Consider the following 22,912-nt stretch of genomic DNA (forward strand, 5'->3'; position numbering starts at 1 on the left):
AACTCTCTCATCAAAGTAAATAGGCAACTAAGAAGGTTAATTAAGATAAGAAAAGCCAACTTTGAGGTTAAGATAGCCTCCCAGGTGAAAGATAAACGTCTTTCAACAGCTATGTCAGAAACCTCAAAGGCAGCACACAGCAATGTGCTGAACTGGTGGTTAATGGTGTCACATGCACTGTGTCTGACAATATAGCAAACCTGTTAGTGGACAAATTCAGTTCCATCATTACCCCACTCCCACCCCCAACCATTCCCTCAAAAATATCCTCAATCATAACCTCAACAGCTATAACTAGGGAGCACGTACTGGATGCACTCTCTAAACCCAAAGAACAATGCCTCAATGGGCCCTGATAACATCCCAGGATGCCTCCTGAACAGTCTAAAATATGACTTATCAGGACCCTTGGAGTCATTATTTAACTATAATCTTAAAATAGGCTTTGTGCCATGTGAATGGAGGACTGCAACGGTCATCCCCCTTAATAAGGGAAGACCTTAAACAGATCTTGGAAACTACAGACTCATTAGTCTGACTAGTCTTATTTGTAAAGCCATGGAAAGAATTATCACAGAAATTATCAACAAGTACATAGCAGACCTCTAGACACTGGATCCATACCAGTTTGGCTTTGTCAAAGGAAGGTCATGCTTACTAAATCTGGTAGACTTTTTTGAAAAGGTCATTAAGCAATGGATAATGGGAAAACCGTGCATACTGCTACAATACCCCACTCGAATATTGTCAATAAACTTATGGAACTAGGTATAAACTGCTTTATAACATGATGGATAACTAGATGGTTCACTGCTAGGACCCAGGAGGTTAGAATCAGTGGGACTGCCTCCACGAAGAGGTCGGTCACCAGTGGAGTCCCCCAGGGCTCTTTGCTGGGCCCCCTCCTCTTTGACATCTACTTCTCGGATGTCAAAAGCAATGTCAAAGATCTTTGGCTGACCAAGTTTACAGACGATTGCAAACTGGGAGCAGTCACTGAATTCCCCCAGGGTGAGAAAAATATTAAAGTGACATAATAAGTATTTTTTCCTAGCAGATCTGATGAAGTTTTTACGAAAGTTCAGCAACACTTAGATGACCACCCTCCTATTCCAAACTAAACACACTTTTTGGTTACTTGGCTATGGAAACTTTGCAACGGATATTTCAAAAAAATTTTTTTATAGAAATACTGGATATTTTAAAATTGATTTTAAGAACAAGGATAGAAAACCACCAGAAGAATTGCTTACTTGCATGACACAAAATGGAAATTAGTTTATTATGTTTTGAAGAATGTGGTTTAATATAATGTTTTAAATATTTCTTACTGTATTTTGATAAAATATGATACTGTCTTCATGAAACCTATCCCCAAGCACACAAGGTCAGGCCCACCCTGACATCAGAGGCATGACAATAAATTTACCTTTCCCTATACAACCCTATTATGTAATGGGAAGTACCGACCTTGGTTTCCACCTACTAAAGCTGTAATAAGTAGTCCTGTTGAAACCACTGTTACTCAATCTTCTAAGCAGCACTCATCAGCCAATAAAGGAATTTAATTTGGAAAGGAAATGAATACTGGCAGTCTTTTCAATTGAACCTGTGTGGACCACTGAATTATCTCCCACAGGTACCTTTTACAGACAGTGCACCGAAACAAAAAGCACCCTAGTGTCAAGAGAGAAAGAGAAACACTTATCAGCATCTCCTCCATTAGAGGTAAGTGGATACCTGTTTTGACCCTGGCCACATGTTGGTAAAAGGCCAGATTACATCTACAGATGTTCCCATATCACTAACCACTGGGTCAACTCTTAGTGGTATCTTATCGATGGAGTAATTAGCTTAGGTGGCAGTTTTCCTGAAAGGTGCTACAATGCATTTCTTGGGATTGAACTTTAGTCTTTGACTTTGTACCAATCATTTGTCTGTGTTAAACCTCTTGTAAGATGTTTGTGTCACAGTGGGACTCTATGATAACTCCCAGTTTACAGTCATCTGTGAACTTGGTTAGCCAAAGGCCCTTGACATTTGCCTTTACCTCTGAGAAGTAGATACCAAATAGTAGAGGTCCCAGCATGGAACCGTGAGGTACCCTGCTGGTGACTGGTGTCTTAGTGGACATGGTATTACCAATCCTGACTTCCTGGTTCCTGTCTGTGAGCCAGCTGGCAATCCAGTGAGTTATGTAGGAATTTATGTCCAGTTTGGTGAGTAAGTTAACTATACCCACGGAGGGTATTGTGCTGAACTTCATAACCAAGTCCAGGTAGGTGGTATATACTGTTTTCCCATCATCTATTGCTTTGATGACCTTCTCAAATTAATCTGCCAAGTTTAGTAGGCATGACCTTCCCTTGACAAAGCCAAACTGGCTTGAGTCCAGTGTATAAAGGTTGCCGTTGTCTATGTTGGTCATGTCCATGATAATTTATTCCATGGCTTTGCATATTAGACCAGTCAGACTAATAGGTCTGTAGTTTCTGGGGTTGGTTGATGGTCCACCCTTGTGAAGTGGGATAACTGTTGCAGTCCACCATTCTCATGGTGGAAAGCCTGTTTGGAGGCTATACTTGAAAAATTACTCAAGTGGTCCTGATAGATCATATTTCATACTATTTAGGAGGGATTGTGAGATATTGTTGGGGTCCACTGAAGCTGTGTTTTTGGCCTCAGTGGGCACCACCAGGACCTTCTCCCAGTTAACAGTTGAGCAGTTAATGCAAGTAGGTATTTCATTGGGAGAGGTGAGGGGAGTGTCGGGTGAAGTCTGAGCTGAATTTGACAGCCAGCAAATTCGCTATGTTGCTCTTCTCAGTGAAAGTGACACCACTGACCACCAATTTGTCACACTGGTGTGTGTTGCCTTTAAGGTTTCGGACATAGCTGTAGAAGGCCTTGTTGTTGTCTTTAGCCTGTTTTATTGCTGACCCTGCATCTATTCCCAAATATGTATACACTACCTCTTGTTCAAGTTCTTTTGTATCACATTCCTGTGCTATGTTGCATTCCTATTTTATGCTGATTAGATGTCCAGATTATTATTTGGCTTTAACTTCTTTTTAAGGGCCTTTGTACCTACTTTCAATTCCGGCTGCTTGACAGGTATGGGATGTAGCAGTAAGGAGGGAGGTTTGCCAGTCTATCCTGGTAACTAAGATTATTGAGGCCTCTGATCTCTTTAGTTAGGAAGCCTCTCATGTTGTATTATATCTTTATAAAAATACTTATCAAAAAGGGCAATGTATTCAACAATGGGTTTAATGAGATATGAGTACAGAGGAAACAGGACCTTTCTGGAACTAGAGAAGATGCCTTTGGAAATTAGATGAGTCATTTAAAAAACTTTCCTAACTACTGCAGTAACATGATGGTCAAAAGATAGAGAATTATCAATAAAAGTGCCTAGATCTTTTTATGACAGTGTCTGACTGGAGAGGTGTGTCACCTATAAGGTAAGGGAAAATGTTTTATTTACCAAAATTAACTAATTACATTTTTACACATTTGGTTTGAGAACACTGTCCTAAACATCTGAGAAATAGATGCCAGACAGGAGAAGGCCCAATACTGAACCCTGTGGTACACTGCTGGTAACTTTACTTTTAGAAGTGTACCTACCACTCTAACCCGTTTCTTAAGCTATTTGCTGTTATTTTTGCACTTTAACGAAAAAAAATGCTCTGTCTACTGCTGCTTTAAATAGGTAATTGCAATATATTACATTGTATCCTGTTAATTGTAGGATTGTTATAAGTAGTCTGCATGATCCTGTTACACATGGGCTCCAAACCAGCTATTCTACAATAAGAAGGTGGTTTTCTTCACCCTTGTGGCAGAAGTGTGCTGATCTAACCTGTCTGAGTTGGGATCTGTGGTGAAAGGTTTCTTGTGTGCTTTCCTGATTGGTAGTTAGCTTAAAACTAGTTTCTCTTCTCTCATATTTGAGCCTCACATTTGCATAGTGCTACTCATTTGTTTTTAGCAGTGCTCTTTATAGATGCAAATGCCTAGAAGGTCAGTTTTTCCCCTAAATAGCTATCAGTGAAACCCTTCTGAGCATTTCTGCTGCTCTAGAAGCAGCTCAGTTGTGCAATGAGCAGTGTTGCCTTATTGATCAGCCTTAGCAAACACAAAGTATAGGTCATTCTTGTAGTCTCAGCACTACCAGCACAGTCCTGTAAAGTCCTGTCAAATTAATCCATTCCCTTCCCTAATAAAACTTACAGTAAGAACCTGCTATAATGGATGGCCAGTATCCCATCATCTCTCTGGCCAGCCTGATAGACATGGGAACCCTGAGGCAATGTAGCAATTGTCTCATGTATACTGACAACCACTTACCCCTGAAATAGACAAATATTTTATGTGGAAGATGCAGTTACACTATGAAACTGGAAGCATGACTCTCACATAAGATCAAATCGAATGCCAAACAGTTTTTCAGCGCGCGCACACACACACACACACACACACACACACACACACACACACACACACACACACACACACACACACACACACACACTTCCCACACTAAATAAGTACATGACACATAAACCCACATATGCGGAGGTACTCGCTAGTAACTTACCAAAAGATCAGAGGCATCCCAAATGGAAATCACTGGCACATATAACGCAAAAAACAACCACAACACATAATAACACACACACACCAATCTCTCAACAAAAAAGTCCATAAGGCGTTACACCATAAAACCTAATGCATTGTTCATAGGTGACTCCATTGTAAGAAACACAGATGTTTCACTCTCTAGGCTGGATAAGGAGAAGGTTATGGTTAGCTGCCTGTGGGGTACCAGGATCCTACAAGTCACTCAAGCACTCAAGACAAGCAACCACAAGTATTGGTATGACTCCGTCATAGTCCATGTGGGGGTGAAAGACTTGAGATGTACCTCACTGGACTATATGAAGAGACACATGACTTGAGCTCTCAGACTATGTGTCACAGGCAGGTATAAGCCTAGCCTTAAGCAGCATTCTACCTTCTCCAAGGATGATGCTGCAAACAAACAAAAAAGGACTGACTTTAATAACTGGCTTAATTTCTGGTGTCAGTCCAAGTGTATACAATATCTGTCGGCCTGCAGCTTGAAAAGACATGGTTGACAGGCCACTCTGCTTTGCCAGACATGGTCTGCACTCATCTCCTCTAGACTTTTGGATACTGGCAAAGGCGTTAGCTACCCCTATTGTGCCTTTTTAGGCAGTATCAAAATGTTCAGCCTCCCAACATCACAAAATCCTGTCTGGATATACTCAAGGTACTGCTGCTTAATGCTAGGAGTCTAAACAAGAAACAGCACTTCCTGGAAGCACTCCTCACTTTGGAAGATGCTGACGTTTGTGCGGTCACTGAGACATGGTTCAAAGGTGCAAATTTTCCCCTACCTATTCGGCAAGAGAGGGGGCGACAGCAGTATCGATCCAGGAGCTGAGGACGAATGAAGAGGAAGGAACAGTTAGATGTAACAGAATATCCTACGATCAAGAAAATGTGGAATCAAGAATTAAACACCAATACAGTATGGAATATATCATATAGACAAGTGACAGAAGCAGAATTAGCGGTCATGCAGAAAGGACTTTTGTTTATTCCAGCTCAGATGGCAGATTTACCAGATACTATAACTGAACTAAAGTTTTTTCTTAGGAATGTGATGCTGAAATTGACTTTCCCTAATAATTCATCTAGGGGTACTGAAGATTTTAAGAAATTAAGTACCTTCATGCCAGTCAATCATCCTATTTTAGAAGCATTTGAACGATTTGTGAGGATGAGTTATATAGTTCATTAAGTGATCGTAAAACTGGTAACAGGTATGTAAATATGACACAAATAGAGAAGGAAGCCTTGACAATTTTGAGATTAGATACAATGCTAGTCATTAGACCTGCAGATAAAGGAGGTATGACTGTTGTAATGAACCGTGATTTTTATTTTGATTCATTGTATTAAATGCTTTCTGATGATAAGGTATACAAATTTATAACTATGAGCAACATACAGGATATGATAAAGAATGTATGAATAACTTTAAATGATTTTATGACAGGCTATGGGCTTTCAATGGAATTAATCCAGTTTTTAACTGTAGATAATCCAGTAATTCCATATTTTCAAGGGCAACCCAAAATACACAAGCATCCAGTCAAACCACCCTTCAGGCATATAGTAGCAGGCCGAGAATGGCTGATGGAACCATTTTCTATATTTGTGGAAAGAAAAGTAAGGCCCATTCTAGATAATCTAGCTGTAGTGTTGAAAGATTCTAAGCAGTTTTTAGAAAGTCTATATGAAATAAGCACTGAATTACAACAGAATAATTATTATTATCTAGTAACACTTGATGTAGTTTCCCTATTTACCTCAATTCCAAATATGGAAGGGATTAATCTTTTGAGAAAATTTCTTAATAATAGTGTATATGGGGGAACTTTAATTCATATTGTATGTCGATTTATGGAGATAGTGCTGAGATATAATGTCTTTGTTTTCGATAGCACATACTATCTGCAGTGCGAAGGCATGGCTATGGGCACATGTTGTGCCAATAGCTACGCCAATGCAGTTATGGCACAATGGGAGGTTGAGCAATTGTTCCCCCTGGATTTATATAAGAACAATGTTAAATTATATTGTCACTTTGTAGACAATATCTTTTTTATTTGGACAGGGTTGTTACCTTTATTGAATTAATTTGTATAATTAATAGAGGGTGCAACAAACTTCCTTCAATTTACATCACATCCTTCGTCTGAAGGCATGGCATTTTTGGACATTTATGTGTCTAAAACTGACAATGGCCTCTTCAAAACTAAAGTCTATTGTAAAGACTGCTATAGAAACACACTTCTACACAGATCAAGCATGCATCCCAAGTGCACCTTTAGAAATGTAGTGAAAGAGCAAGGGATGAGGGTCTCACATTTAAGTAATAAAGAAGGTACATTCATAGAAGGTTTAAATGAACTAGAGGAGAATCTATATCAACGTGGCTATAAGTGAAGTGAAGTTATCCCTATGCTGGATGAAGTGAGAATGATGAGGCCTAACAGAGCTAAACCTTACCTCTCTTCTAGAGTAGCTAATGAGCTGAATCAGAATATAACTGAGGATGCACATAAAGCTGTTAATATAGCCATATCTTATACTAGTGATGTTAACAAGGTGAGGGATGTTTTTCAAAAACATTGGCCATTACTTATGACTGATAAAAAGATTAGGGAAGCAGTAGGAGAATATCCTAGATTTTGTTTTAAAAATGGAAAAAAATCTTAAAAGAATGTTATGCTACCCTAAAGACATTTCTATATCTTCAAGGGATAAATTTATAGGGACACGAGCATGTGCCCACTATAGCGTATGCCAATACATTAAACAAACCAATTTCTTTAGTCATCCAGGTACAGGAGTGACATATAAATTGGATACTGAAGCTAACTGTGATAGTAGAAATATAATATACCTAGCACAATGTGACTGTTGTTTACATTTTTATGTTGGTAAAACCAACAGAACATTCAGAGAAATAATTAGAGAGCACATTAACAATATAAAAAAATAAAGATTCAGTGAGAGCCCTATCTAGATATATCGAGATGAGTGGTAGATACCATGATTTTAAGTTTATGGTATTAGAACAAATCAATATTGGACCATGGATAGATAATATTAAGAATCTTATGGAAAATAATGAATTAAGGTGGATATTAAAGTTGAGAGCAGAAAAAGGATTTGGACTGAATGGGAAGCTCTCTATGAATTGTGCCTAGGAAGCACGTGGAGTTCCTAGGAAATAGTTTTATATGTAGCCATGATATTTGAATTTTTTTTTATGTTATGTATTAGTATGTTGTGTACATTATACTAATTGTTGCATGTTTATTATGTTTCTATTATGTTATCTCATTTATATCTGGCTCATATAATAGACAGATTAATTCTCTTTTTACAAAAGCTATGATTAATAGCAGAATAGGGATATTAGTATTCGTTTTTGGTAAGATATATTTTATTCATTGCTTTATTCTAGTACTTAATTATATAATTATATAGTTGTTATTGTGCTTTACTTATTTATTTATTTGTTTGAAATAGTAGTCTGTTTTTAGTGATCAGCATGAGATATTTAAATGAACTAGCTATCAAGATTAATGTTATTAAGTATGTATAGTTATGCATAGTTGGTAAAACTGTACTTTTAAATTAGTTTAGATAGTATAGCTGACGTCATCAGGCTTGCGTGTATACATATAGTTAGTGACTGTTGAATGTATGGAGTTTTTTGAAAAGCTGAAGCGTTACTTGTGAGTATAAAAATGATGTATTTTTTGTAACAATGTAGTTTTCTATGTCAATGGTCTGAAGAAGCCACGCTTTGTGGTGAAAGTGCTAACCTGCTATTAAAAGTTTTATTTTATGCTGTTTAGAGCCGTGCTTCATTACACCTTTAATTTGACTTTGGATTATTTTAAAAAAGCCTAACATCTGAATGGAAACAGAAGCTAAAACAGTTTCCATAAACTCAAAGGATGAGAAATCCAGAAAAGTGTACCAGCCATTATCTCACTTTTGCACTATATTACTCATTTTTTTTTTTTTACATTATATCTGCCTTCTCAGCAACACTGTATAAATTTGTCTCATGTTGTTCTCTTCATCCCAGGTCCTGTCCCTTCTGTAGACAGGCCTTGCCCAGCAAGCTAATCCATTAAGTTCCCATTAGTTGAAGGCTGCACGACAGCTGATGAAACTGCTGTCCTCTAATAACTAATCAGCGTGAGACAAGTAAAACAAGTACTCATACCCAAGAACAAATCCATACAGTCTGTCTGAAAAACAGGTTCACATTCACAAACCAACCAGAGGGGACAAATCAATACTTCCAGCAAGCAGTTTAGGTTAATAAACCACAAAGGCAATAAGGCCACGTAATCTATACCCAACAAACAAATGCAGTTTTTTACTACTGTTAGTTACAAATATCTAGCTCTACAATTGTGGCCAGTATCCATCACAAATATACTACTTCACAGACCGACAGAGCCAAAAGATTAAAGTTAATGGAAATGCGTAACAAAAGTTAACAGTCAGTATAATATTTTACAAGTTTGTTTCTGGATTTCTTCCTATTTCATTTTCAGCTACTGAATAACACACTGAAAGAAAAAAGCCAAAAGTTGTAACAGCCTACCTATAAGATTCCTTTGCTGCTCTTTATAACCCATTAGGCATCAGGAAGCCCAATGAAGACACTACAAAATTAAGTACTTTACCACACAATCAGTATATTAAAACCCTTGATGCAATGCAAGGATTATAAAGTCTACCTATCAGTTTATATAAGTACTACAAAAAACGAAAGTTTATAAATAACAATCTCTCCTAGTCATGCAAACCTATGAGATTTCCATTTCACAACAGATCACACCAAAGTGGCACCCTCTCATCTTCTTTCTGGCAGCACCAGCTAATGTTTTTCTGTGGGTCACAGGATACATTCTTTGGTAACTATCTCACTACAAAACGAATAGTAGAATATATGGTGTTTACATGGTGGGAGTCTACAGCTTACCACCAATAAGAAAAGAAACTGCCAAATTGATAAATGTATTCTTCATTGGGGACAACTCATTCCTTCTTCAAATCAAACAGTTTACCACAAAATTACCAAATTTGGTTAATTTCTCAACTCCACCTCTGGTGTTTTATAAACCCACACCACTCTTCCAAAAAAAGAAATGCCTCAGCATGGGTCTGTGCTATTCCTGTGCATATTACAACCCCACAATAAAATAACCACACCACCAACATCTTATGAGTAGCCTTGTAGGCATTAACAATACATTCTAGTAAGAGATTCTTGATGCCCCTTTTTAAAACCACTGGTGCTTCTCTGTGATGGGTGGGTCCAATCTGACTTTCAATTAACGGATGCAGCACTTAGCTCTTACCATTAATTAGCTATAACCACCACCTAATATATTCATGTTTTAGTACTAATATATATCAGTAAAGAGGGCAAAGTTTTAATTAAACTATTCCAAGTAGGATGTTAGTGTATAATTTTTGAATGATAGATTTTATGTTTAAAAAAAACACACGCATTTGACTGAAACTTTGTTTTTTTTTCAGTAGTTAACTAGTCCTTGAGTTTTAACTGTCCCAAAATTAGAAAGCAGGTCTTAACAAATTTTCCTGGACATTTTGTAGGAATAACTGTTTTGAAGATCAAGAATGCATCAGCATGAACTTTTAAATATTATTTTGATTGACAGAACATAGCGGTCACTTAACTGGTTAAGTTAATGTATATTAGGTAAGATGACTGAACCGGCTCACATCAGGTGTAATAATTTCTTAACGTATTCCAGCTAAAAACACTGTTAATAGTCTGAGTTAGCTTCTTGTCGAAAAAAAAATGGACAACTGTTTCTTGAAAGTTATATTTTTTTCTCATGTAGTTTTCATTTTCAAATAATATTATTAAAATACTCATGTTGTATTATAATAACAATTTTAACAGCTATGTACAATATTTACAATCAGGCTGACATAAGTACTAGAATCAAGCAATTCATAAAACATGAATAGGAAAAATATTTTACAGTTAGTTATCAGAGTGAATCTGACTCTATTTGCAAAGTGTCAATCAGTGATAACATTTTTTTTCCAAGGGTTATTTACCAATGGCCTAAGATAAATCCTACGTTCTTTAATTTTAATTTCCATCAATGATGTATTCTTCAGTAATGTCAAAAAGTCCTCCATGGTAGGCATTGTATTTGAATTACATCTTCTGGTTATGCATTTCCTGGAAATTGCTAATATTGTCCATAGTAAATACAAGTTTGTTTTATTCAAATGAAGACCTTCATTTACATTTAATAAAATTAGAGCTTTAGCTGAAACAAAGGATTCAGTAAACAAAGCCTGCAGACAGTTATGTATAGCATTCCAGTAAGACTTAATGTTAATATAGTCATAAAATATATGATTCCAAGACACCTTCTGACATCTCCAACATAATCCATTTCTGGAGGGACTAATTTTAGTAATTTTATCGGGCAATAAAATACTTTATGTAAAAATTTCCAATTGAATATTTTCCAATACTGTGAACTAGATATGTGTTTTACCGATAATAAAATTTTTGATTTACTTTCTGATGATAGATGTATCGAGTGAGCTTTAGTAATATGTTGCCATTAAGATGCTTTAGGTACCATTTTACAAGTTATTAACTCTTTCTATAAATTTGAGATAACATTCTTCATATTATAATTACTATAGCTAATTCCATATAAGTAGCTTATGAGTTTTGGAGTATCTTTAAAGGAAGAATTATTAATTACCCTGTATACGTCCTGAGAATACATTAAAATGCTTTGCAAAGTTAACCAGTCTTGAGATGGTGTTTCATAAAATGTCTTTATCAACTGCATATCTAAAACCTTTTGTTCTTTGATGCATTGTTGCCAACAAATAAAGTTCTTGTGTTCCCAAGAAGTAAATATTTCTATATATATATATATATATATATATATATATATATATTTATGATAACTTTTTGTAGTGATAAATGGAATTAAAAGGTCGAACCAAAGTTTTATATCCATATTTACATTAACAAATTTCCTAAAGGCATTAAAAGGAGCATTAATCAAGTTTAGATTAGTGGTTCTTCTCATGTTATATTGCATGTTAATAGTTAGCAAATACCATAACGTATTAGCTTTGTCTGATATTGAATAGTTTTTTAATAAAGAGGTTTCATTTATTAGTAAAACAGTATGCAACATTTTCCAGTTAGCAGAGTAATTAGGATGTATCCACTGTATGACAGTTTTAAACATGGATGCCTTTCTATAGATTTCAATATCTAGAAAGTTTAGTCCTCCTTGTTCCCATGGTCTAATGTGATGTGTGAAGGCCACTCTATTTCTTTTAGGAAGCCGTAGAAACTTTAATAAAATTGTATTTATTTCTTTAAGGAGATGTCTCTCAGGATACAACTGAACAGCTAGTGCTATGTATTAGATCTTGGGAGTAGAACCATTTTTATTAACTGCAGTCTATCTTCAAAGGTTAAAATATTTTATTCCACTTGTCTACAGAGGTTTTTATTATGTTAATGATATTACTGTAATTAATTGATGTTAACTTATTCAAATCTTCACATAAAACTATCCCTAAGAAGTTTAAAGTAAAAACTTGTTTTCCTATGATATGGTTCTTGTTTACTTGTATTTCGTTCTTTTTATTCAGTAACAAAAAATTTTAATTTTGACTTATTAAAGTGAAGGCCCAAAATCATATAATATTTTCAATTAATAAATCTAATTCTTCCAGTGTTTCTTTGGAATTGGATAATGTGAGAAGTATACCGTCAGCAAACAGCACTAATACAAATAGATTCCAAGGTAAAAATGCTAATTTGACATAAGCTAAATTATTTTTATATATATTCTTTATGAGATGGACAAAGGAAGGAGGGAAGTCAAATAAAACTAGAATTTTAAATAGATAATCCCATTTTAAGGAGTCAAAGGCTTTTTCCATATCTAAGCCAACTATTAGTGCTTCTTGATTTTCCCTATTTAAGTATCCTTTTAACATTGTTGTGAGTATGTCTATTGTGAATAAAACCAGTTTGATCAATGTTAATTATTTCAGATAGAGGAATATTCATTCTCTTAGCTATAAGTAACATAACTATCTTATAATCATTGTTTAATAGAGAAATTGGTCTATATGAGCTACAAAGGTCAGGGTCTTTGTTTTCTTTTAGAATTGGGGTAATTAAAGAGTATCTCCAAGAAGGTGGTATTATTGCCTGTATTTGAACTTCTAATTATGTTTTGTAAAAAAGGGAAATTATAGATGTGGGAAAATGTTTGTACATCTCTATAATTATACCATCTAATCCTGGAGCTTTATTTGTTTTGCTTTCTTTTATCTTATCAGTTACTTCTTTATATGAAATGGGCCTTTGTAAATCTAACTTTAGTTCTTCAGGGATATTGCTTCCAGATTCAATTGATCAATAAAAGATTTCCCATTTTTGAAATGTTCAGCATAATGATTTCTAAACACATTGAGAATATCTCCTATATCATAAACTATCTTTCCCATCCCTTCCTGTTGAATATTAACAATATTATTAGTTTGGGATTGTATTTTAATTCTCATAGATAGATTATGTAAGTGCCTAGGAGAAGTGGCCACGGAGTTTACTTTTAATCTCTCTAATGCTAAATTACTTTTGCGGGTTAACATTTCATTATATTTCTTATTTAATTTCTCTATTTTCTTTTTGGTATCTAAGGAGTTTGGGAGTTTCCCAGATTTCACTAACAAAAGTTGAGATTGTAATTCTTGCAATTCAGAATCCCATTCTTTAACTTTATTTTTGTACCAAGGGTTTTGCCAAATATATAGGCTTTTAGTGAATCCCATATCATGTCTATATTAATTCATGTGGTATAATTAATATCAAGAAAAATTGTAGCTCTGACAATAACCAAGGCTTAAATTCTTTGATTTTTGTAATATATGATGGGATTCTACAGGAAAAAAATAATTGTTTAAACTCTATTTGAAATTTCAAAATAAGAGAGTTATGATCCGAAAATGGACATGGAGATATAAAAAATGCAGAAATTTTTGAATGTTGGTCCAGAACAACAAATATTTTATCTATCCTTGATTGAGTACCAAGTCTATATCTTGATGGGAAAACAATAATGACTTCATTTCTTTTACATTAAACGTGTCAATTAAATGAAATGACTCAGTCCATTTTTTAGCGATTTTGCTATGGAGGATAAACAAAAAGGTCTCTTATTAGTGGTTTCAGACGCATCCAGGATACAATTAAAGTCTCCTCCTATTATTAGATTTCTTTTATAGTTATTAGCAATGAGATCTAAGTGTTTCTAACAGTCCCTACTCCAATACCTGGAAACCAGTCTAAGTTTACTAATGTCCAAATTCTGCTGTTAAATTGCATTACAATAAGAGCTATAAGACCATCTTTATCTACATATTTATAAATAATTTCAGGATTAATGATGTTCTTTTTCCATAAAATTGCTACTCCTCTGGTCTTTGACTTATAAGAGGATTGAGCTAAAATCATACATCCATTAGGGGTCCATGTATAGTTATCATTAGTTTTAAAGTGAGTTTCTTGAAGAAAAACTATTTGTGTTTTAATTAATCTTAGATATCTAAGGTAATTAGATCTTTTATTTGGATTATTTAAGCCATTAGTATTTAATGATAGTAGTAGTAGTAGATAGTAGTAGTGTCAGGTCCATATCAGATTACTACTAAAGGTTTGACTTCTTTAATATTTATTACTACTAAATAATTTCTCTCTGAGAACAATAATGATATTTTGATTTGCTGTTTTTTAGATACTATAGTCAAGCTTATTTTCTCTATAAATGCAAGTAAGATAGAGATTACATCAGGATTAAAAGAAAAACAAAAATAAACAAGTAATAATATAATTGAAAAAATAACTATAAAATATACAATGTCCCACCCTAAACATGGAATGCAAATCATTCCTAACACAACCGATAAACATAGATCACTTGGATTACCTCTCATGACTTATGCAGTCTGAAGCATCTGAGCTTCATAAATATAAATTATTATATGGAGAATAATTTGTAAAGAAAGAAATATAACAATCTAAATGTGTAACACACCAGGAAATACCTTTTTTAATTAATATAAAATTCAACAGCTCTTATTAAGTTGAAGGTTAGCCTGATATGTAATATAGTTATAGGGAATTCTCAACTATAAAAATTAGAGCTTATAAAGAGGTGATGGCTAAGAAATTGAGTCAGAATAAGTTACAACTACCTTCAAATATGAGTAATAACTATATATTACAATAAAATATACATATATGTTCTGTAAATGTTATCGATTCACTTTCATTGTTATGTTAACGCTATCTTCCCTTTGTGTCCTACTTAATACAACTTTAAATATAAAACACAACTATTTGATTGTTTAACCATTCAAATGTGTGTTATAAACAAGACTATAATGGTTTGCTCTAAAGTCAAACAAATTACTAAGTTAGTGAAGTCCTACCTGAAAAAATTATAAATATAAAATAAGACTTGATGACCTTTCTTTTCAAATATCCACCCATCTAAAATCTACATAACAAGTTAACATATATTTTATCATGTCATAAAGCAAATAAACAAACATTAAATATTAAAGGATATGAAAAGACCATTAAAAATCTTGAGGTTTAACAAGAGTAAGTTTACTATAATTTAACCCCCCCCCTCAAGCCCAACATAAATATTTTCGTTCACACCTAACAATTTTTGGCAGGCTGGAATCCAGTTGTGGCAACATTCAAGCACCAACTTTTCATTACTTCATGCTCTGTATTTAATCCCATATGACATGGGTATTGCATGTTTAATTATGATAACAGATATTAAAGCAATCAAAAAACACTTTGCCATGTCTCACAAATTCCATCCCCAAACATTACAAAGTATAATACATTTCAAAATGGTTCTCCCTCCAGATGACAGCCACCTATATGGCAATAAATCAGATAATCTGGAACTATGCAGTCATTCTCAGTATATATCAGACCAAGTCGTTCTTCCATTTCTCTCCAATCCATTCCATTCAGGCTCTTAAACATTTTAACAACAAGCAACTCAAATAAATCTCACATCTTATATCTTATTGACTAATTTACCTAAAGTAATTTGATGCAATGCACTGCAGCATTGAATTAATCCAGCTGAAAGATATTAATTCTAAATTGTTTCATCCACCTGTCTTAAGCCTCTAACTCTACGGTATACCAAAGCAGAGCCGAAAACAAAGTGAGCAACTTTGAAGAAATGCGAGTATACAGAAGAAAATAACAGGGAAACTCCATGCTAGTAAGATAAGCTGCTCACTTCTTCACATAGGAAATTCCATAAAGTCTAGTGTTCCCACTTCCTGTTGTCACAGCAACCAAAGACACTGGCAAAGTCCTGTTCAAAAAAAAGAAAAGTTCAATGTGCTCATGAGGCATTCCAAATACAGAAAGCTTCACATCGCACAGCTATTAAATCTGATCTTTCCCTCCTTTTCAGAAAAAAAAAATGATTAATACCTCGGGTCTAGTAAAACAGAGATAAAACACAGCATATTTAGTCTAATGGCTCAATGAGCGATCAAGTAACAGACAAATGACCAGAAAGTGATATGTGAGTTAAATAAACAATCAAATCTACCTTCTGCTGTCCTAACAATCCATAGCTGGGCAACTACTAGAAACAGACATAATTAAAGCAAGAGCGTCCTAGTTTATCATCAAATAAGAGTACTGCTACATGCCTTTAGACCACATATTATAACATTAGGAAAGATTACATTGCTTCAATACTACCTATTATATTATATTTGCAGACTTGAAATTCAGTTCTAAATCAAAAGAGACCCTCAAAATTCCCCAACAAAAAGAGTTAAATAACTGTATTAATGTAGAAAGGTCAATTGAGACTTCAGCTTGTCAAAAACTGGTTTGGATATATTTTAATATTAATTTAGTAACTCTTTAGTTTAAAAGTTCACACAGAAGAAGGTAGAATTTTCCATTCCAATCATTTACCAGTTACATATCATATTGCAGTAGAAGCTTTGAGAGATTTAGCAGGAACTGCTATTTTTGATTCAGTCTTTTGTTTGTTTTTTTTCTTTTTAACATCAGTCCAGGAATTTTTTTTTCTGTGGCTTTCTTCAGGGAAGGGGATGACCAGTCCATATATTCAGGTAAATACACAATATTGTTATTTTTGATCAATGAAGAAGCATCTTCTAAGCTGTTGAAGGTTCTTATTTCATTTAAATTAGAGATTTTAATTCTGGCAGGAAAAGCAAGGTATGCCTTGATGTTATGTTAAGTAATTTTAGTAGTGGCCAGACTTTTTTTCTCTGCTCCAAAACTCTGATGGAATAATAATTGTCATATCTTATTAGATGTTGGTTATATTTTCAAGGTGATTTTCTCTAGGCTGTTTTTAGAACTAGCTCCTTGTCCAAATGTGACAAAAATTATTATAATTGATCAAGGAGGCATAGCTGATGAAGTTGAAACAGGTTTCCCTAGGGCTCTGTGTGCCCTTTCAATACCATATGAGAAACCTTCTTTTAAATCTAATAACTCTGGAATCCATGAAGCTAAAAATGAAATAATGTCCTCACCTTCAGTTTTCTCAGGTAGTCCAAAGATTCTTATGTTGGATCTTCATTCTCTTTTTTCTGAATCATCCACTTTATTAAGTAGCCAGGTGTTCCGCTTAAGAAGGAATTCTTTTTGGATTTCTTCTTCTTCTTTAAGCCTTCCTTCAATATCATTTAGAAAAGTTTCTGTATTTGTTCTTTTTGCTTGATGTTGCTGTAAAAGCTCCTAAAAAACATCTGTTTGTTTTTTACAATTAAGTTTGAGATTTTCCAGCTTTTTTTTTTTAATCATCCATCTTCATAGACAGTTCTTGTAAGGTAGTAGACACCAGTTGTAGTTCTTTCTTAAAGGCCACATCAGGGTGAAAATTCCCTGAGCTGCTCATTTCTAGAAGTTGTAAAGGTCTCCAACTATTTCTGACAGGAAAATAGTTATAAAAATCCACCAAAGTTACAAACTATAACAAGTACAATGACAACTGAAACTGAATATTTCTGGGAGAACGCCGATAAGTGCCTCTACCAATAAGGAAATAAACGCGATAACCAAGCTGTGTATCAATCGCGTTTTAATATAACGTAAAATAATAGCGGACAACTCCAAACTAATACACAAACTGATGGCAAAAAGGACAAACTGGTAGAAAAGAACAAGCAAACAAACAAGCTAGTTAAGCACTTTCACCCAAAAAAACTGGGCTTCATCAGAACTAGCTTGTTTGTTTGCTACCGCTGCACATGTTCTACTAATTTTACGCAGTTCATATGAGTGAAATAATTCCATGGTGGTGCAGCGGTAGCATTGTTGCCTCACAGCAAGTGGCTCTCCTGTTTGATTCTTAGCTTGGGTTGGGAGTGCCTACTGTGTGGAGTCTGCATGTTCTCCCCGTGGTCGAGTGGGTGTTCGAAAGACATGCGCTGAATGGGCGTGCCTTCGTTGAAGGTTGGGCATCGGGCTGGCAACTCGACACCATAAAAAACAACTGTCAATCATTAGCGGACCAGAGTTCTGCTGTGGTGACCCCTAACCAGGAAAAGCTGAAAGACAAACAACAACTGTCGATATTTGAATGTGCAGTTCTAACTGTCTGTTCTTCACCTGTACCCTTATACGAAAAATTCAAGAAAGTGCAATATACACTGTACAACATCTATATGTTGTTTTATGTATTTCTATTTCTATTTATATGTTATGTTTTTGTGATGTCAAATTACTTTTTACTATAAGATTTTTCTGTATGTATGTCCTTGCTCTGGGAACGAAGCAATGCAATTTCGTTCATCTATACCATGGTGTAGATTTGAATGACAATAAAGTTTACTTTGATTTTGACATGAACAGCAGCAAACAGTATGTAACTCACTTCCTGGTTTGGCATATCCTTACTCAGATGTAAATATGGTATAGATGGTCACAACAATCTGTGCCCACATTTGTGCACAGGGCATCACTTAATTACTTAATCTGTAATTTCTTCGGAGTAATTGAAGTGTATTAACCCACCACCGAGTTCACGCAGGTATGGGCGTGCCCGCCATGATTGACACGCGGGAGGGTGGGATTAACAATGGCAATGTGCTGTGACTGACATTGTTTTTTTCTCTGGACAGGTTACTTTTCACTAAAATTCAGTATCTGCCAAGAGGTACAGCATGGAAGGAAATTTCTGTTAGACAGAAATAGGGAGCACTGGCAAGTAAACATATAACTTGATTTGTGTCTCTTCATGTTTAGCTTGTTCCACAAACATACCCGTCTCATTACTAAGAACGTCCGTTTTCCTCACTGTTCCACAATGAAAGGATCTGTCATACAGTCAGTGTTAAGAATTTAACATGCTAAATAGTACTAACTCGTATTAAATGAAAAAGAGAAAATATTTTAACTTTAACACATTTTGACCATCATATGAGCTTCCAGGTTGAAGTTATTAATAAATTGTATGTAAGTGTTCCACCTTTTGTTGCACATTATTGGAGGCAGTGTTCCACATTTTGGGAGTGGAAGGTTGAGCGCTATATGCTCAAACTGAAAGCATCACTGTACATACATTTTTCTTCTATTGCTGGCTTTAGTTTACCATTCGTGTGGCACAGTGAGTGGTTAGTGTTACAGCACAAGTCTTCACTTTGAGCTCCACCCGGAATTCATTCTGACAGTGCAACATCTTGACAGGCATACTATTTGTACTCTACTGAGCCCACTTTTCTGAACCTTGTTTACAAAATTGTGTCTTTTGTAGGACATGATATGCCTGTTAATGGCTAAATTAATGTCTTGCTTATAGAGAGATTTGGTAATCTAAAACAACATCTTTAGTAAGTATAAAAGGGACAGCTGAAAATGACATATGCATTATTACGTTTTGGAGGGCATTATTATTGCTATCTTCTACTATTGCTTTCACAGCAATCGCATCCTTTTGTGCACTCGAATCTTTCTGTGCAATTAATTTGTGTTTCGCATATCGCAAATATTACCTTGTGTTATTGTGGCAACTTTCAATGAAATTCAAAAATGCTCGCAGGCGGGGTTTGGGCGGGGCTTGCTACTGCGCATCTGGTGGGTTAATACACTTCAATTACGCCATTTTTTCTTTCTATCTCTGTGTAAGCTATACCATTTCAGCAGTATTACTTTAGCTTACAAAATTGGCCTTGCAAGTAATACAAAACCAGTGGTCAGGTAACATTTCAAAGAGGTACATCAATGCATAGGGAGAGTCAACTGGAAAGACAAGGTCACCTATTCATGGCACAAAATCCATACATTGCAAATGTTTTCTTTAAGCTGCTCTTTGTTTTTGTTTTTTGTTTTTTTTTCTTGCTAATCATAGCTTCTAAGAAAACAAATCAGATAAGAAACAGTGCAAACAGAAGACACCTAAATAGCAGTCCTAGTAGAAAAGAGTGCATAGCAGCAGGTACCAGAACTGGCTTACCAGTTATCAGAAGCCAGATAAGCACAAAGAGTTCAAAGACAGCAGTACTGCACTCTACTGTTGTAAAAACTGCAGTACTCTTCAAATAATTTATAAAGAGCAGACTGTAAACTGTCACAAAAACAAAACAGTCCACTGTTGATGGGCTTCTAGAATAAACCACTAATTTTTTTCTATTCTTTTTTTTTTTTTTTTTTTTGCATCCCTCAATGCACAGCTTCTATTTAACTATCTGCTGCTCTCTGATTTACTTACTCCTAACTTCTGTATTCCTGGTGCTATCCCCAGGGCTGTCACCAGGCAGGGTGGGAAGGGGATGGGTAAATGCTGAATGGAGACTCGAGTAGCATGATATATGCTTTTGTGTATGCGTGTGTGTGTGGGGGGGGGGGGGTTTGGAATGCCCTAACTTGGTAGAATTGCTGGCATCACTTTTATCACCACACATAATATCAGACAGCTCCAGTCCCACCCTGTAATACCATAGCAATCTACTTTGCAATCACAGCATGCCCTTCATGAAGAGTAATTAACTCCAGACAGAAGACTCTCCCTTCCATTGTGGAATGCGCAAGTTGGCAAAATGCCACTCTTTTCTAAATGCAGATCTCCCTAGGTCCTCCATCAACTAAACCACTAAGCATTCTTGGGTCATCTGGGTTGCAGTCAGGGTTCCATCCCTCTAAGACACAGAACTGGGGCAACCACTATATCTTTTATGTGCACAATTAATATGTATCAGTGTCTCATTGTGAATTTAGGGAAGTAGAACCTGCATATTAATTATAATAAAAAGAAAAGTACCTGTATTTGTGTGTGTGTGTGTGTGTGTGTGTATTTGTATGCACACTCACGAGTTGGAAAAACCTGCATCAAATTCAAGCCTTTGCCCATAGTTATCAACTTCTTTGCTAAAAAACTCTGGACAAACACAAAAAGGCCCCGAAATCAGGGATACTTTTTAATATTACTCAAGTTCAGTTAAAAAGGTTAATTGAACAAGACCATTTTTATCAACATGCATTTTCTCAACAATAAGAAACATGAAATTCTGTGATGTCTGGCATTACTGACAGACTACAATGACTCACAGGAAAATTAAACCTTTTACAAAGGCCAATGCAAAAATATGAAGCAAAATTAGGAACATTTTGCAATATCATGGAGAGCTGAAAGGTATTTTTCCTCTACCAACATCACCCCAAACTGACTTTTTTGTAGTACATATTCTAAATATGGAATCAAAGGAACAGGGTATACCAAAATCATTGCATTATACACTCTTAACTGAATAGCAAATAAAAGGGTAAATATAACCTCCGACATTCTCCTTTTGTCACTTACCTGCACCTTTTTAATTTCACACGTGTTTGAAACTGGAACATCTGGTGCCCTTGTGCTGTTTCCTTTAAAATAATGTGTACATCATGGCTTACACTTATAACTAAATAAATGAAATAAAGAGGGGCCCACACTTAGACCACAAGTGCATCAAAAGGCAGGCAGGGGCAACAAAGGCTGAGGGGCTAAGGAAAATCGGGAGATGTGACACCGACCCACCGGCAAGCAGTAAGACAGGGAGCGGCACGCAGAGACGCCAATGCACAAAGGAAATAATGACACAGCCGGCACATCTCACAGCTCATCTGTAATGCAAAGCAAATGAATGGTCGGCACAAGTTACAGTGTAAGAACAGACAGCTCACCTGCACTGCAAAGGCGAATAATGAACTTCGGACACTGATTATTTAAACAGAAGCCACCAATGCAATTCAGCTCGTACCGCTGAAAGGGGACCGAGTCCTCCGTCCGGTTGGCCTCGGAGTAAAACTGCCACGAACCCTGAAGCTGCTCAGATGAGTTATTTTCAGTCCATCAGTCGTTATTCCTATTTCTGCTTTTTACGATCTATATGTAAAGCACACTGCAGTTAGCATAGATGTATACTCCTGATCCCACTGACGCTAGGCGAAATAATAAAATAACAAGTCCTGGAATTCACACTGCACATGCAGCAATGCTAGGATAAAACCAGCAGATATCTGACAGTCGGTGGACACCTTTAAGGTGGGAGATAGAGCGATAAAATCTCAAAAGAGAACTCCGGTATCTGTTATAGGTACGAATTGGAAGAGTACATTAGGGGAAATAGTGTGACAGCATCAACAGCAGTATCTATGGTTCCAAAAGTGACAGCATCAGCAACTTCTTCTTTGGCAAAATGCCACACGTTACTCCTCCCCGAAAAAAAATGAAGCTGTCAATCTTTTCGCGCACTACTCCTCAAAGAGGCGGTGAAATGAAACAGCTCCACCCAGCTATACACGTCGCCATTCTGGCTCCTCCTGCAGAGACAGCTGGCACAGCGGCGTGACTGCAGAGGTCCGCTCCGAACTGATCACCGGTAGGCGACCGTAGACGGCATCACAGGCAGACACGGTATTGCAACTGTGTGAATATAGGCCTGTCAATACTATAAACTTTAGAATCTGCAGTTTAGTTTCGCAATGGATTTGGCTTTGCGTAAAGATTTTCTCAGTCCTTGATATCTGTGCGAGTGCGTGGTAAAACCGTTGAAGTTACACATATTTAGCTTCTCGCAAATCCAATCATTTATCTTAGTAAACCTCGTATTTCTCAACTGTCCAGAATTTTACGTAATATTTTTCTATGTTTTTTTTTCTGGCAAATCATTTAGGGCC

General features: G+C 35.8%; 1 protein-coding gene across 3 annotated transcripts in view; it reads right to left on the reverse strand.

Annotated features, from left to right (window-relative positions):
- Positions 1 to 22,447, reverse strand: part of CGREF1 (cell growth regulator with EF-hand domain 1) — a 372,647-nt gene extending 350,200 nt beyond the window's left edge. The window contains exon 1 of one of the 3 annotated variants that reach the window (XM_044062355.1): positions 21,994 to 22,447. The gene's annotated coding sequence lies outside the window, so the exon portion shown is untranslated. Of the gene's footprint in view, positions 1 to 21,554; positions 21,851 to 21,916 lie in introns of those variants that run through there. The other 2 variants (XM_044062354.1, XM_044062357.1) reach the window with 2 other exon arrangements.
- Positions 22,448 to 22,912: the final 465 nt, after the last annotated feature.

Source organism: Protopterus annectens, chromosome 2.part1 (genome assembly GCF_019279795.1).
Source record: "Protopterus annectens isolate FY-2018-M chromosome 2.part1, PAN1.0, whole genome shotgun sequence".
In the NCBI taxonomy this organism is placed as follows: domain Eukaryota; kingdom Metazoa; phylum Chordata; order Ceratodontiformes; family Protopteridae; genus Protopterus; species Protopterus annectens.